The following is an 18,129-nucleotide window of genomic DNA, read 5'->3' as shown; positions in this document are numbered from 1 at the left end:
ATGACATGTCTTAGCGAAGTAATAATATTTTTTTCAATTGAAGTTTATTGTTTCTTAACAATACAATTGGCACAAAGCAATCCAATCAATTTGTTTTAACATCAGCAGATGTCAAAGTGCTTATACAGAATCCCAGCCTAAAACCCCAAACAGCAAGCAATGCAGACAAACAGTATAGGTTTCATTTTTCACCCACAACTCTCAATATGACTCTTTTGGCAGTAGTTAGAGCAACTCTCAATATGAGCTTCTCAATCCATCAATATCAGTGATATTCAGTAAAAGCAGAGCAGGATTTTGTGGTACCCCGAGTATCTCATTTCTATACCAGAAAACCATGTGTTTTCTGCTATAGGGTGCATTGTAATTATCTTGTACTCCATATGAAAACGGAAACTATTAAGACGTTATCCTGACACTCCAGGTACTGTACAACATCATTGGCTGCTTGGATAAAACAATGACCTGTTGAATAAGACGGTGGTGTTGTGCTTCCAGAAGCCCTCCAACAAGCTGCTGGCCTGCCTCTATAAGAACTATGTTGGCTCTGACTCAGACCAAATGACTGGAGGCAAGGAGAAGAGGAAGAAGGCTGCCTCGTCCCAGTGTGTCACAGCTACATAAGGTGAGAGGGACAACTTCCTCTGTTGGCAAGTTGCTCGCAAATGATTTCATATAGCTAATATAATGCAATCATGCTAGTTTATACTTTATCTAGAAGACAGTGAAATTATACAAGTATTACAGTTTAATAAACAAGCAGAAAGGACAAAGCTAGTTAGGCAGTGAAGCTGATTCTACATTGAGAGATAATCTATCCAGTGCTGAGAAAGAGACAGTTAAGACTTGTAGTGATGTTTAAGGAAATTATCACATGAACATCACTTTAAGTCTCTGCTGGCTCCACTCTCATATGCATCACATACTGTTTCCTCCCTGAAGTCAATGGATGAGCTTCAGCTGTGCACAACAACTGAAGGAGTGAGGGAGAGCATATTCTCATTAACTGCAGCAAGAACTTAGATATTGACTAGTTTATTTTGAAAACGCTATATCCACACATTTTTCTAATTTGTATTTATTCATCAGAAAGTATTGCTTATGGGTACCTTCATGTGTTTGTAAAATATTCTTATTCTCAGACTTTTAATTAATAGATTTTACATGTGTATGAAAATGTGTTTTTTGCTAAACACTATATATCCATTGTTTTGCTGAAATGGAATGTTTGTATCCTGTATATTTGACTGTGATATGTGGTTGTCTCACCTAGATTATCAGGAATCAAGGTAAGACCCAAGTGCAGGGGCAAGCAAACGACAGGTCAAGAGGCAGGCAGGGGTTGATAATCCAGAGTGGAGGTCAAGGTACAGGACGACAGGCAAGCTCAGCGTCAGGTCAGGCAGAGTGTACCAAGAATTTTCAATCCCAATGATAACAATCAATAGCTTTGACCAATCCCCAAGGTTTGTAAAACCATGGGTATAATAATAATTAGGCAAAGACTCAGTTTATGCAAAAGGTAAATACAGTTTATTCAGAGAACGTTCTAAAATCAAAAATGCAAACACAGTCTTTATAACACACACAAACAAGTTCAAATCTTAAGCTACGCCTTGCTCAGACAGTCAGTGTTTTTCCACTACATAGATACATTGTTTCTTTAATCTGCAACGTTTCAGAATTTTCTGCAAGCCTAACAGTTTCTCCCCTCCACGGGTGGAGACAGCATGTCCTGTAAGGAACACAGTAGTACAACTCATCTGTCGATAGCTCCTCTTATCATTTGTTTCCCACTTGCACCCTGCTTACATACTAAAAAGGATCGAAATGTCCTTGTTCTAATTCTGACTAAAACTACACACATCATCAGATTATAGTTTAATGATTCTAATACATTTCATACAATTATATGTTTTCAGTGGAATTATTTAATCATTATCTTTAAACATATAAATTATTTTATCAATCCACCCTTAATGACTAAATAATACACACGGATGTATCAAACACTATATGGAAACAAATGTTATACAAGAATAAACCAAACCAATACATAATCTTCATGAAGGAACAGTCTCTGTCTAAACATTGAAGATAGTCTCATCTAATATTGGCTCCTCGAGGGTCAGTCTATTTTAAAAGGTCATGAGGTGGTGGATAATTGGTCAGAGAACCCCTTTACTGCATCCCCAGTATCATTCACAAATCTCTGTTGATTATAATATATGCCATTAATCCAATCCACATTTTTATTTGTCAACCACCAAAATAATGTTGTGGTAAAGCCTTCACCTATTTGATTCATAGCTTTGTATTCATCTGGAATTTCCCTGAGGATGCCAATAGCATCCATCTAGACAAAGCTACACTCATCCTGGTCAAAACTCCTCCTGTGCCTACTGGCCTCTGATGACTAACTCAAACTGGTTGAAACCAATAACCCCAGGGCGCAAGTTCCTAACCACCCTTTTTGGTAGTTTCTTTCGTATGCGTCCTTTGCTGGTATGAGCCCACCCTACATCAGTTATAGGTGCTGTGAGGTTAAGAATTTTCTCCTGTACTTCCAAACCTAAGTCAGTCACATTAACAATTACCTTTCAGCCATTAAAATCATCTAAGTTCTTGGTGCCATTCTTGTCTCTATAACACTGGTACTCATCAGGAGTTAACTTAAGGTATAAGGGGCAGCATTTTCACATTTGGATAAATAGCGTGCCCAATTTCAACTTCCCGCTACTCATTTCAAGAATATAAGATATGCATATTATTAGATTTGGATAGAAAACAAAGTTTCTAAAACTGTTTGAATCATGTGTGAGTATAACAGAACTTATGTAGCAGACAAGACCCCGAGGACTAACCGTTCAGATTTATTTTGAGGTCTGTCTGTTCAGTGAGTTCTCATTGGGAAACGATATTTATTAGGAACTTGTTTTCAGTTTCTACCGCTTCTGGATGTCACCACTCTTTGGAATTTGGTTGAGGTTATTCCTTTGTGCAATGAAGTACAGCCATCTAGGAACTGCGTAACACTGTTGAGTTGAGCAAGACTTGAAAAGTAGCTTGGTTTGTTGTCTTCCTGTATTGAACACAGACCCGTCTTCAATTTGATCGATTATTAACGTTTAAAAATACCTAACGTTTTATTACAAAAGTAGTTTGAAATGTTTTGGCAAAGTTTACAGGCAACTTTTGAAATTTTGTAGTGACGTTGCGCAATTTGGAAGCTGTTTTTTTTCTGGATCAAACACGCCAAATAATTTGACATTTTGGATATATATGACGGAATTAATCGAACAAATTGACCAATTGTGATGTTTATGGGACATATTGGAGTGCCAACAAAAGAAGCTTGTCAAAGGTAAGGTATGTTTTATATTTTATTTATTCGTTGTGTAGTGCCTGCAGGGTTGAAATATGCTACCCTCTTTGTTTACTGTTGTGCTATCAGATAATAGCTTCTTATGCTTTCGCCGAAAAGCATTTTTAAAATCTGACATGTTGGCTGGATTCACAATGAGTGTAGCTTTAATTTACTATGTTACATGTGTGATTTAATGAAAGCTTATCACGATCATGCTCTAGCTGTAACAGAAGCAGTTATTTCTGTTCAAAAAGAAGGCTACTAGGACTAACCGATGGAATGGCCATTGTAACGTTATGGGGAGACGACAAATTCTCAGAGGCTGGCCCAGTGGTAACTTCAAGAATACCCCTCTCCATCAGATTGGCCTTCAATATCAACCTAATATAATTATTTAGACGTTTATCACTAATCTCAACCTTGTAGTGTTCAGCAACCTTTAACAGCTGTTCTTTAGTACCTAAATCTAACTCCTCCGATGGAAAGCGAATGAACTCATCTATATAAGAAGCCATAGTCACAAAATATTCGCGCTCTTCCCCCTCTGCTGAGCACACCAGACCACAACCCGATAATTGACAATCACCCTGAGCACCACAGAAGAGAGATGGAGCTTCCCCAAAACCTACAATAACTCAACCCTAGTCTTCGTGCGGATTTGCGGTGGGAATTTACGCACTGTAGCCCGCTGGCAAGGAAATAGAACTCCCCAGCATGCTGGCAAATTCCACCAAGCCGCGGATGTGCCCCCGAGACAACTGCTCAGTCCACAGACACCACACAAAATTAACAAACATTAACCATGCCCAACATATTCCAAAAAATGAAAGATGTCGCTAAGCTTATCAGGGGAAAAAGGCTCCGGGTAGCAAGTTTCACTACCCTACCCAAATCTCCCACCGAGGTACACAGCCGATTACTCACCTCAGACTGACGTCCCAACAGAAAGTAGAACAAACGTTTCCAGGCTAGGCAGGGCCTGGAAACTAACCATTATACTCTCTCCAACGCAGCACACAACCCAAACAACAAAGGCAACCAATACTGGGCCTATCAAACTCAAACAAAATATGCAAACCAAACACGTACCTCCACGGTCTCCCAAACCAATAATTCAAAGATCCCGGATGAGCCCCCACTTGTCACGAACCGGCTCAAAGCCCGTAACAAAAGGGAGACAACGTGGAGATAAGGCGTAACAAAATAAATATTTATTAACTAAAGCAATTAAGAAAAATATACAATGGTGTGTGTAATCAGTAGTGTGAGTGTTTTGCATGCATGAATGTGATAATGCAGGGTGTTGAAAGATGCTGTCGCAAACATCCCAAGAAACACAACAAAATCCATAAAGGTGTCTGCATGGAGAGAGTCTCCTCCATGAATGGGGAAGTGGTGTATTTATCCTGGGAGACACCGGGCCCAGGTGTTTCTCATGTAGCTGACGACCCTCCCAACTCCGCCCACCAGCATCCTAATAAGGAAACAACAAAGAGCGAATACGGCAGACAGAGTGGGAGGGTCGTCACACCTCCTCTCTCCAAATTGTGTTATTATATTTCGCCTTCCAATTTACGTTTTTGTGCCAATGTCTTTCAACCAATTTTACATTTAAGGTCTCAACATTTAGCTAGTTTATATTGGTAGTGGCCACAGATACCTTGGAGTCATTCCGGACCCCCCTCCTCCTATTTGAACTTATACCCGATTCCTATCTTCCATTTGCACAGAATACATGGTTCCCTTTAAAACATTTTCCCCCACACAACATTCTAAAGACAGGTCACCAGATATAAACTCCTTTGATATTTTAGCGTCTAACACCCAGAATACATCATCTCCGGTTAAATCCTGCTTTCCCTTAAAATCCTTTACCTCATTTAATGCAATCATACAGATATTTTTTTAAACCTTTATTTAACTAGGCAAGTCAGTTAAGAACAAATTCTTATTTTCAATGACACCCTAGGAACAGTGGCTTAACTGCCTGTTCAGGGGCAGAACGACAGATTTGTAGCCTTATCAGCTCGGGGGTTTGAACTTACAACCTTCCGGTTACTAGTCCAAGGCTCTAACCTGCCACCTATATATCTCTAAATAAAAAGCACCAACCTTATTTTTTACAGCTGAGGTTTCAATGTTGGTTGGATTTCATCACCGTTTTCTGTCGCCTACCAGTTTGCCACCGGCCTGAAATGGAACCTCAATTTCACGAGAATTTTCAATCCCAATGATAATAACTAACAATCAATAGCTTTGACCAATCCCCGAGGTTTGTAAGACCATGGGTATAATAATAATTAGGCAAAGACTCAGCTTATGCAAAAGGTTAGTACAGTTTATTCAGAGAACATTCTAAAATCAAAAAGGCAAACAGTCTTTATAACACACACAAACCAGTTCAAATCTTAAGCTACGCCTTGCTCAGACAGTCAGTGTTTTTCCACTACATAGATACATTGTTTCTTTAATCTGCAACGTTTCAGAATTTTCTGCAAGCCTAACAGTTTCTCCCCTCCAAGGGTGGAGACAGCATGTCCTGTAAGGAACACAGTAGTACAACTCATCTGTCGATAGCTCCTCTTATCATTTGTTTCCCACTTGCACCCTGCTTACATACTAAAAAGGATCGAAATGTCCTTGTTCTAATTCTGACTAAAACTACACACATCATCAGATTATAGTTTTATGATTCTAATACATTTCATACAATTATATGTTTTCAGAGTGGAATTATTTAATCAATATCTTTAAACATAGAAATGATTTTATCACAGAGGTCGGTAATCCAGAGGTGGAGCAAAGGTACAGGACGGCAGGCAGGCTCAGAGTCAGGGACAGGCCGAGTGGTCAGGTGGGCAGGTGGGCAGGTACATGGTCAGGACAGGCAAGGGTCAAAAACCAGGAGGGTGAAAAAAAAGAGACTGGGGAAAAACAGGAGCTGAGACAAAACGCTGGTAGGCTTGAACAAACAAGACCAGACAAACTACCCAGGGGATAAGTGGGGAAGATGGGCGACACCTGGAGGAGGTGGAGATGAGCATAAGCACAAGGACAGATGAAACAGATCAGGGCGTGACATAGACGAATGCACTTACTTTATGTCGCTCTGAATAAGAATCTGAACAAGCTGATGACTAACCTCTGCTGCACTCACTTTGTCCTTAGCCTTATCCCCAACGAGACCAAGACTCCAGGTATAGCATTCAACTGAGATCCAATTAAATCTGAGTGCCAATGAAATCGTAGGAACATATGTTATTTACTGTAAGTGCTCCAGAGAGCGTCTTCTCTCTGATTGATAACCCCCTCTGCCCCGGTCCTCTGCAGTGATCATGGATACCTTCTTGAAGCTGCACCAGCTTCGCTGGAACGGTTTGCTGGTGGGTGTCAGGATCTGCAGGAAGGGATTTCTAAACCACATAATCTACGCAGAGTTTTAACAGTGGTGAGTGTGATAACACACTTTCATTCCCACAACACACACACATAAAATACATTTGGAATCAATCATATACAATACAATGTTTTCTTTTTACTCTCAGCTATCACATCATGAACCCACATGCCATCGCTGATGATGCGTTTGTGGACAGCAGGAAAGCAACAGAGAAACTGCTCGGGTCCCTCGAGGTCGACCACAACCAGTACAAGTTTGGACATACTAAGGTAGAAGGCTGAGGATTTACATGTGTTTTTGGTCAATTAATCACATAAACACACATGGGATCTATAGGCAAATGAAGTTGTACAGTGGCTTGCTAAAGTATTCCCCCCTTGGCATTTTTCCTATTTTGTTGCCTTACAACCTGGAAATAAAATATATATTTTTTGTGGGGGTTTGTATCATTTGACTTCCACAACATGACTACCACTTTGAAGCTGCAAAATATTTTTGGGTGAAAAAAAAAGAAGAAATAACACAAACAGAACTTCAGCATGCATAACTATTCACCCCCTCAAGTGTAATTTGTAGCAATTACAGCTACAAGTCTCTTGGGGTATGTCTCTATAAGCTTGGCACATCTAGCCAATGGGATTTTTGCCCATTCTTCAAGGCAAAACTGCTTCAGCTCCTTGAAGTTGGATGGATTCCGCTGGTGTACAGCAATCTTTAAGTCATACCACAGATTCTCAATTGGATTGAGGTCTGGGCTTTGACTGGGCTTTTCCAAGTCATTTAAATATTTCCCCTTAAACCACTCAAGTGTTGCTTTATCAGTATGCTTAGGGTCATTGTCCTGTTGGAAGGTGAACCTCTGTCCCAATCTCAAATCTCTGGAAGACTCAAACAGGTTTCCCTCAAGAATTTCCCTGTATTTAGCTCCATCCATCATTCCTTCAATTCTGACCAGTATCCCAGTCCCTGCTGATGAAAAACATCCCCACAGCATGATGCTGCCACCACCATGCTTCACTGTGGGGATGGTGTTCTCAGGGTGATGAGAGGTGTTGGGTTTGCGCCAGACATAGTGTTTTCCTTGATGGCCTAAAAGCTACATTTTAGTCTCATCTGACCAGAGTACCTTCTTCCATATGGTTGGGGAGTCTCCCACATGCCTTTTTGTGAACACCAAACATGTTATTTTTTTCATTAAGCAATGGCTTTTTTTCTGGACACTCTTCCATAAAGCACAGCTCTGTGGAGTGTACAGTTTAAAGTGGTCCTATGGACAGATACTCTAATCTCCGCTGTGGAGCTTTGCAGCTCCTTCAGGGTTATCTTTGGTCTTTTTGTTTCCTCTCTGATTAATGCCCTCCTTGCCTGGTCCATGAGTTTTGGTGGCTGGCCCTCTCTTGGCATATTCTTTCCATATTTTAATAATGGATTTAATGATGCTCCGTGGGATGTTCAAAGTTTCTGATAATTTTTTTTAACCCAACCCTGATCTGTACTTATCCACAACTTTGTCCCTGACATGTTTAGAGAGGTCCTTGGTCTTCATGGTGCCACTTGTTTGGTGGTGCCTCTTGCCTAGTGGTGTTGCAGACTGGGAATCTTTCAGAACAGGTGTATATATACTGAGACCTGTGACACTTAGATTGTACACAGGTGGACTTTATTTAACTAATTATATGACTTCTGATGGTAATTGATTGCACCAGATCTAATTTCGGGGCTTCATAGCAAAGGGGTGAATACATATGCACGCACCACTTTTCCATTATTTTCTTTTTGAAACAAGTAATTTTCTTCATTTCACTTCACCAATTTGGACTATTTTGTGTATGTCTATTACATGAAATCCAAATAAAAATAAAATTACAGGTTGTAATGCAACAAAATAGAAAAACGCCAAGGGGGATGAATACTCTTGCAAGGCACAGTATGTGATCTTCCTGACTGGGTCTGGATGGGGTTATCCTTGTCTAGGTGTTATTTAACACATTTAAGGCAGGTCTGCTGGGGCAGCTAGAGGAGATGAGGGATGAGCTTCTGGCCAAGGTCCTCATGCTGCTCCAGACTGTCAGCTGAGGATAGAGCTCCAGAATGTGATGGCGAGAAGGTAACAGATCATGGCTTAATTTGCTCTAGTAAAGTACATAAATGAATTCCGTTGTCCTAGAGTATTGGGGAGGTACTGTATTATCTCTTTGGAGTGCAGGAGTGTTGTCACATCATAATGGAACAATTCCGGAACACTTCATAGGAATATAAATACATCAGTGAAAACAAACCAACTTCTCCACCAGCTGCTTCCTCCAGCAGGTTCAATAGTAATGTGATCACGTGCACCTTTCAGTTTGTGATATATTATAACTTTGTGCACACTCTCATGGTCTTGTATGTGTGGTATGCAAGGGCAATGTTAGCAGTGTGTGTGAGGCGTGTGCTTGTTCATGTATGGTTGCCGTGCAAGTGTGTGGCCCCATGTTAATATTGACCCCATTCCCCCCTCGCTCACACAAATTCTTCCCCACTCGTCCCCACCCCTCTCCCCTCTCTGCTCTTCCTAAATTAAACAATGCTGATGGTGTCCTTAGAGCCAGGTGGCGACATGTGTCAAGTAGCAGCTGCTCGGGCCCACACTAAAAGTACCCCCGCCTGCCCCGTGGCCCCTAGCCTCTTTTGTTCCAGGCGCCTGCAGTTCTAAGTGAGCACATAGATGGGATATGTGGTGGGTGACAGAGGATTATAGCCTGTCGTCTAACAGAGGGCTTTAGTTTCTAAATAAACATAGAGATGCTCACGTTTGAGAGGCAATGAGAACAGAGTCACGTCTGAAATGCAATCATACTCATACCACAGCGACCACCCATTCACCCTGCTACCCCCGACACCCACACTCACTCACGCACACATTCACAACTCTGACAGGAAGTGCCTGACCATGTTGCAAAAAGGTCATTTTTGTCTTCATACAATGCCACATCGTATTGCCTGCCTGTTATTAGATTTCTTAGTTTTATTTTTTTTCCAGCCACCTAAACTTTGACATTCCCCATAATCTTCCCTAAAACAGTAGGGAGGTTGTTTGGAGCAAGAGAAGAAGGATGGACCTGGAATGGGTCAAGTGCAAGCTGGAGGGGGACCTGAAGCTATCCACGGAGTCTGTCATGGACCTGCAGAATGACAAGCAGCAACTTCAATAGAAGCTGACCAAGTGAGAACAATCTACTTGATTGAAGACTGATCAGTTCTCTGGTCAATGATCAATAAAAAAATATTAATGTAATCTACTCTTCTTTCGAATCAGGAAAGACTTTGAAATTAACCAGATCACCACCAAGATTGAAGATGAACAAGCCTTGACCATTCAGCTCCAGAAAAAGATCAAGGAATAACAGGTATGAATGTACAACCGGGTCTAGAAATACTAACAGCAATTTCTCATGAATATAATATAATACTATTACATTTCTCAATAGATTACAAAGATCATAGATCACAAGCTGAAAATATCCATTGATCTCTTCGTCTATGCCCATGTCTTCTCCCAGGTTCGTATCGAGGAGCTGTAGTCTGACCGGGCGTCCTTTGCCAAGGTGGAGAAGCAGCTGGGTGATGCCAAGGTGGAGAAGCAGCTGGGTGATGCCAAGATGGAGGCGAACGATCTGGCATCCAACGTGGAACAGCTCTCCAAGAGCAAGGTAGAGAGATGAGCATACACACACCTGTTCAGAAGAATGTCAAGTATATGTGGGCTGGTTCTGCAGCTGATCCCACTTGTATTTCCAGGCTGATGCTGAGAAGATGTGTCGTCTGTATGAGAACCAGATAAGCGAGGCCAAGGACAAGGTGGATGAGCACCAGAAGTAGAACAATGACACCAACTCCCAGAGAGCCCGCACTCAGGCCGACTGTGGTGAGGCCCTGTCCTAGAGTATTATAGAGACAGAATGTGTAAAACCAAAGGTTCCATTTTAAAATCCCCCTTCTCTGACTGACTGGTCTCCCACTCTCTTCCCCATCCCTGTAGCCGAGTTTGGCAGAAAGCTGGAGGAGCGGGAAGCCGTGGTCACACAGCTGCAGCGCACCAATCATTCCTTCAGTCCAACATTCCATGTCAGCAGCCCTATTCTGTAGTGGAGTGCTTATTCAGAATTGGGAATGACATGGAAATGAATGGGATTGGGAATAATAGTATTCCTGGTTCCAGCATCAGTCTGGTAGCAAAATGAATGTGTATAACCATCTCAATATACATACACCACCTAGTTGTTGTGCTTAAAAGTACGACTGACCTTACCTCCTTCCACCTTCTTGGCGCTATCTCCACTATCATTGTCTTCAGACATAGAGCGCCCTGGGCCATGCTTTCCAGTCCTCCTGCCATGACTGTGACCTGCTGAGGGAACAGTATGACGAGGAGCAGGAGACCAAGGCTGACCTGCAGGGAACCCTGTCCAAGGCCAACGCTGAGGTGGCTCAGGGGCCGTTACAGTCAATACTACTCACCAATGTGCTATCATTGGACAATAAACTAGACGAGGAAACCACTCACCCAGAGGCGGCGCTCCTACTGGCCGGAGACTTTAATGCAGGGAAACTTAAATCAGTTCTACCAAATTTCCATCAACATGTTAAATGTGCAACCAGAGGGAAAGCAATTCTAGATCACCTATACTCCACACACAGAGACGCGTACAAAGCTCTCCCTCGCCCTCCATTTGGTAAATCCGACCACAACTCTATCCTCCTGATTCTTGCTTACAAGCAAAAATGAAAGCAGGAAGCACCAGTGACTCGGTCTATAAAAAAGTGGTCAGATGAAGCAGATGCTAAACTACAGGACTGTTTTGCTATCACAAACTGGAACATGTTCCGGGATTCTTCCAATGGCATTGAGGAGTACACCACATCATTCACTGGCTTTATCAATAAGTGCATCGAGGACTTCATCCCCACAGTGACTGTACATACATACCCCAACCAGAAGCCATGGAATACAGGCAACATTCGCACTGAGCTAAAGGGCAGAGCTGCCGCTTTCAAGGTGTGGGACTCTAACCCGGAAGCTTACAAGAAATCCTGCTATGCCCTGCGACGAACCATCAAACAGGTAAAGTGTCAATACAGGGCTAAGACTGAATCATACTATACCGGCTCCGACGCTCGTCTTATGTGGCAGGGATGGCAAACTATTACAGACTACACAGGGAAACACAGCCAGATGAGCCCAGTGACACGAGCCTACCAGACGAGCTAAATCACTTCTATGCTCACTTCGAGGCAAGCAACACTGACGCATGCATGAGAGTGTCATGACATTGGCCTGTTGGGGAGGTTTATGACCCCCATAAATTCCTTTCCCCTTTTCTCTCTCTCTACTTAGATTTGACTCTTGTAAAGCCTTTGTAACATAGAGAGAGTCTTGTAGCATCAAAAGGTGGGAAACGGAACCATATTTCGGTAATCCAACCAGTTGAAAATATGCGTTGGTACTTAATGAATATGATCTCAGATCAATTGTTTTCTGAGACATTACTACTAATGACAGGATGACATAAACTGTATCTTGGAAAGTCGACACATGGAATTGTTGTGCAATTGAAATGTTTAAATATGAAACTATTTGTGAAAAGATTAAATGTAATTTTAGCTTCTTAAATGAGAGAACGGTTTGTCATAGAGAAATTTTGCTCACTCAGAGGCGACGCCCAAGTGAACAGACATTGGTTGTAAACTATGAAACACGCCCTTCTTTTACCACTATATAAACCCGTTGACGAAAATTCATCTTTCTGAGGACTTGCGGTCCCCACGTTGAAAGGACAAAGATCACCTACAGAACTAAGCCAACCTCAGGGTGAGCTCTGGTTGAACGACAAGAACCTAACAAAATTAGCATCGAATTTCAACGTGAAGATGCCAATCAACACACCGAAAGGATGAATTTCGACTATACCAGCCAGAACATAGCATGGGCTTGAAGTATGGCAACTTGGTATGAACTTTGAACTCTTATTCACTAAAGAAGTGATACTTCCTAGCCGTTGCATTAGCAACAGCAGCTGTAAACGTGGGCTAGGAGAGGATGGACAGAGTATCCATTCTACTACGTTCCAGTTCACAACTAGACATTCCTCAGAGGACAAGAGATCCATGCTGGACAACCCGGCCTTCTATCTACGACCAATCTACCGAAGCGCAGCTCAGAGTAAATATTTATATTTACCTTTTTCAAATGGGCGGTTATTTAGAATGCATAAGATACTGTATTTACGATAGCATAGCCTCCTACGGCCCGATAGAGACACAAAATATTTTTGTTCCTCAGTCTTCCCGGTCTTTCATTCAAAACCCAACCCCCTTTCTTTGTGTTTTTTTATTTTTACTTAACTAGGCAAGTCAGTTAAGAACAAATTCTTATTTTCAATGACGGCCTAGGAACAGTGGGTTAACTGCCTGTTCAGGGGCAGAACGACAGATTCTTTGTCAGCTCGGGCGTTTGAACTTGCAACCTTCCGGTTACTAGTCCACCGCTCTAACCACTAGGCTACCCTGCCGCCCCAGGGTAACCTAGCCGTCATATCTGTTCCGTCCGCCAGGGATGTTTTCCTTTATGACATATTTTGTGATCAATGTATGATCCATTCTGTGTAGATGTAATTCTGTGTGATTATTTAGGTATTAAGTAAATAAATAATTCAACCAAATTTTGAATTGCTGATTCAACTTGTTAGCCAGAGTCCGTGAAGATAACCGCGAATTTACAACTTTCAGATGAGACTGAATAAGGTGAGGATTAAATATTGACTGTTAATAAGGTAAAAGATGACCAGGTCTTTAAGAGTTTATTCAGAAGATAACAGCTCCATAAACATTATTTTGTGGTGCCCCGACTTTCTAGTTAATTACATTTACACGATTAGCTTAATCAGGTAATATTAATTACAGAGAAATTATTTTATAGAATAGCATGTCATATCTCTTAATCCGGCATAGCCAAAGACACGACAAGAGCACAGCTGTTCCGGACGACTGTGTGATCACTCTCTCCGGAGCCAACGTGAGTAAGACCTTTAAACAGGTCAACATACACAAGGCTGCGGAGCCAGACGGATTACCAAGACGTGTGCTCCGGGCATGTGCTGACCAACTGGCAGGTGTCTTCACTGATATTTTCAACATGTCCGTAGCCATGAAGTGCTTTGAAAGGTTGGTAATGGCTCACATCAACACCATTATCCCAGATAGCCTAGACCCAGTCCAATTTGCATACCGCCTAAACAGATCCACAGATGATGCAATCTCTATTGCACTCCACACTGCCCTTTCCCACCTGGACAAAAGGAACACTTATATGAGAATGCTATTCATTGACTCCAGCTCAGTGTTCAACACCATAGTACACTCAAAGCTCATCACTAAGCTAAGGATCCTGGGACTAAACACCTCCCTCTGCAACTGGATCCTGGACTTCCTGATGGGCCGCCCCCAGGTGGTGAGGGTAGGTAGCAACACATCTGCCATGCTGATCCTCAACACTGGAGCTCCCCAGGGGTGCGTGTTCAGTCCCTCCTGTACTCCCTGTTCACCCACGACTGAATGGCCAGGCACAACTCCAACACCATCATTATGTTTGCAGACAACAAAACAGTAGAAGGCCTGATCACCGACAACGACAAGACAGCCTATAGGGAGGAGGTCAGAGACCTGGCCGGGTGGTGCCAGAATAACAACCTATCCCTCAACGTAACCAAGACTAAGGAGTTGATTGTGGACTACAGGAAAAGGAGGACCGAGCACGCTCCCATTCTCATCGACAGGGCTGTAGTGGAGCAGGTTGAGAGCTTCTAGTTCCTTGGTGTCCATATCAACAACAAACTAGAATGGTCCAAACACACCAAGACAGTTGTGAAGAGGGCACGACAAAGCCTATTCCCCCTTAGGAGACTGAAAAGATTTGGCATGGGTCCCCAGATCCTCAAAAAGTTTTACAGCTGCACCATTGAAAGCATCCTGACCGGTTGCATCACTGCCTGGTATTGCAACTACTCTGCATCTTAAACTAAGGCGCTACAGAGGGTAGTGCGTACGGCCCAATAAATCACTGGGGACAAGTTTCCTGCCATCCAGGACCTATATAATAGGCTGTGCCAGAGGAAAGCCTATAAAATTGTCAAACACTCCAGTCACCCAAGTCATAGACTGTTTTCTCTGCTACCTGCACGGCAAGTGGTACTGGAGTGCCAAGTCTAGGACAAAAAGGCTCCTTAACAGCTTCTACCCCAAAGCCGTAAGACTGCTGAACAATTAATCAAATGGCCACCGGACTATTACATTGACCCCCACCCCCTCCATTTGTTTTATACACTGCTGCTACTCGCTGTTTATTATCTATGCATAGTCACTTCACCCCTACCTACATGTACAAATGACCTCAACTAACCTGTACCCCCTGCACACTGACTCGGTACTGGTATCCCCTGTATATAGCCTCGTTATTGTGTTACTTTTTATAATTTTTTATTTATTTTAGACTTTCATTTATTTGGTAAATATTTTCTTAACTCTTCTTGAACTGCTCTGTTGGTTAAGGGCTTATAAGTTAGCATTTCATGGTATATTTGGCGCATGTGACAAATAAAGTTTGATTTTATTTTGATGGTTTTTGCTACTGTACTTGAAGAAAATGTTCAAGTAAGTTCTTGAAATGTTCCATCTTGACTGACCTTCATGTGTTAAAGTAATGGTGGACTGTTGTTTATCTTGCTTATTTGAGCTGCTCTTGCCATAATATGGACTTGGTCTTTTACCAAATAGGGTAATCTTCCGTATTCCAAGTCTACCTTGTCACAACACAACTGATTGGCTCAAATGCATTGAGAAGGAAATAAATTCCACAAATTGGCACACCTTGTTAAAATTGTAAAATTGATTGAAGTGCATTCCAGGTGACTACCTCATGAAGCTGGTTGAGAGAATGTAAAGCGTGTGCAAAGCTGTCAAGGCAACGGGTGGTTACTTTGAAGAATCTCACAATTTGTTTAACACTTTTTTGCTTATTATATGATTCCATATGTGTTATTTCATAGTTGTGATGTCTTCACTATTATTCTACAATGTAGGAAATAGTAACAATAAAGAAAAACCTTGAATGAATAGGTGTGTCCAAACTTTTGTCTGGTACTGTAAGTATTCACACCCCTGAGTCAATCCATGTTACAATCTCATTTTGCAGCGATTACAGCTGTGAGTCTTTCTCAGTAAGCCTCTAAGAGCTTTGCACACTTGGAGTTGTACTCAGTGATGTGTTGTGTTGAATTTGCCCCAAATATAACGCTTTGTATTCAGGACAAAAAGTGAATTTGTTGGAAAACCTCCCAGGTCTTTGTGGTTGAATCTGTGTTTGAAATTCACTGTTCAACGGAGGAACCTTACAGATAATTGTATGTGTGGGGTACAGAGATGAGGTAGTCATTCACAATATTATTGCACACAGAGTGAGTCCATGCAACTTACTAACTGACTTGTTGAGCAAATTTGTACTCCTGAACTTACTTAGGCTTGCCATAACAAAGGGTTTAAATACTAATTGACTGAAGACAAATAGTCCGGGTAGCCATTTGATTACCTGTTCAGGAGGATGGCTCGGAGGTAAAAACTGTTGAGAAACCTTTTTGTCCAAAACTTGGCACTCCAGTACTGCTTACCATGCGGTAGTAGAGAGAACAGTCTATGACTGGGGTGACTGGGGTCTTTGACAATTTTTAGGGCCTTCCTCTGACACCGCCTGGTGTAGAGGTCCTGGATGGCAGGCAGCTTAACCCCAGTGATGTACTGGGCCTTACGCACTACCCTTTGTAGTGCCTTGTGGTCATAGGCCGAGCAATTGCCGTACCAGGCAGTGATGCAACCAGGCAGGATGCTCTCAATGTTGCAGTTGTAGAACCTTTTGAGGATCTCAGGACCCATGACAAATCTTTTTAGTTCCTGAGGGGGAAAGGTTTTGTCGTGGCCTCTTCACAACTGTCTTGGTGTGTTTGGACCATGATAGTTCATTGGTGATGTGGACACCAAGGAACTTGAAACTCTCGACCCGATCCACTACAGCCCCATTGATGTTAATGGGGACCTGTTTGGCCCACCTTTTCATTTAGTCAACGATCAGCTCCTTTGTCTTGATCACATTGACGGAGAGGTTGTTGTCCTGGCACCACACTGCCAGTTCTCTGACCTCCTCCCTATAGGCTGTCTCATCGTTGTCGGTGATCAGACCTACCACTGTTATCGTCAGCAAACTTAATGATAGTGTTGTAGTCATGTTTGGCCACACAGTCATGGGTGAACAGGGAGTACAGAAGGGGACTAAGTACACACACCCCTGAGGGCCCCCAGTGTTGAGGATCAGCGTGGCAGACGTGTTGTTGCCTACCCTTACCACTTGAGGGCGGCCGGTCGAAGTCCAGGATCCAGTTGCAGAGGGAGGTGTTTAGTTGCAGGGTCCTTAGCTTAGTGATGCGCTTCGTGGGAGCTATAGTCAATGAACAGCATGCTCACATAGGTGTTCCTTTTGTCCAGGTGGGAAAGGGCAATGTGGAATGCAATTGAGATTGCGTCATCTGTGGATGTGTTGTGGCAGTATGCGAATTGGAGTGGGTCTAGGGTACCCGGGATGATGCTGTTGATGTGAGCCATGACCAGCCTTACAAAGCACTTAATGGCTACCGACGTGAGTGCTACGGGGTGGTAATCATTTAGGCAGGTTATCTTCGCTTCCTTGGGCACAGACACTATGGTGATCTGCTTGAAACATGTAGGTATTACAGACTCAGTCAGTGAGAGGTTGAAAATGTCAGTGAAGACATTTGCCAGTTGGTCCGAGCATGCTTTGAGTACACGTCACGGTATTCCATCTGGCCCCGCGGCTTAGTGAATATTGACCTGTTTAAAGAGTGTTATCACCCAGTAATCCAGAACAGCTGGTACTCTCATGCATGCTTCCGTGTTGCTTGCCTCAAAGCGAGCATAAAAGGCATTTAGCTCGTCTGGTAGGCTTGCGTCACTGGGTAGCTCACATCTGGGTTTCCCTTTATAGTTCTTAAAAGATTTCAAGCCCTGCCACATCCGATAAGCGTCAGAGCCGGTGGAGTAGGATTCAATTTTAATCCTGTATTGACGCTTTACTTGTTTGATGGTTCGTCTGAGGGCATTATGGGATTTCTTATAAGCCTCCGGATTAGTGTCCCACTCCTTGAAAGCGGTCGTACTTCACTGTGGGGATGATGTTCTCGGGGTGATGGAGGTGTTGGGTTTGCTCCGGACAGCATTTTCCTTGATGGCCAAAAAGCACATCTGACCAGAGTACCTTCTT

The 18,129-nt window shown here is 42.6% G+C and overlaps 1 pseudogene across 1 annotated transcript; it reads left to right on the top strand.

The window, feature by feature from the left end:
• Positions 1 to 1,366: 1,366 nt before the first annotated feature.
• LOC110494555 (myosin-7-like) lies at positions 1,367 to 8,975 on the top strand (annotated as a pseudogene). The gene is made up of 4 exons (XR_016488039.1): positions 1,367 to 6,564; positions 6,698 to 6,815; positions 6,913 to 7,036; positions 8,742 to 8,975. The product of XR_016488039.1 is annotated as a myosin-7-like (transcript).
• Positions 8,976 to 18,129: the final 9,154 nt, after the last annotated feature.

The sequence above is a fragment of the Oncorhynchus mykiss genome, chromosome 17 (genome assembly GCF_057628025.1).
Source record: "Oncorhynchus mykiss isolate SJ-2025 chromosome 17, ASM5762802v1, whole genome shotgun sequence".
Taxonomy (NCBI): domain Eukaryota; kingdom Metazoa; phylum Chordata; class Actinopteri; order Salmoniformes; family Salmonidae; genus Oncorhynchus; species Oncorhynchus mykiss.
Note: the sequence above shows the minus strand (reverse complement) of the source record. Positions and strands in the feature narration are given on the sequence as shown.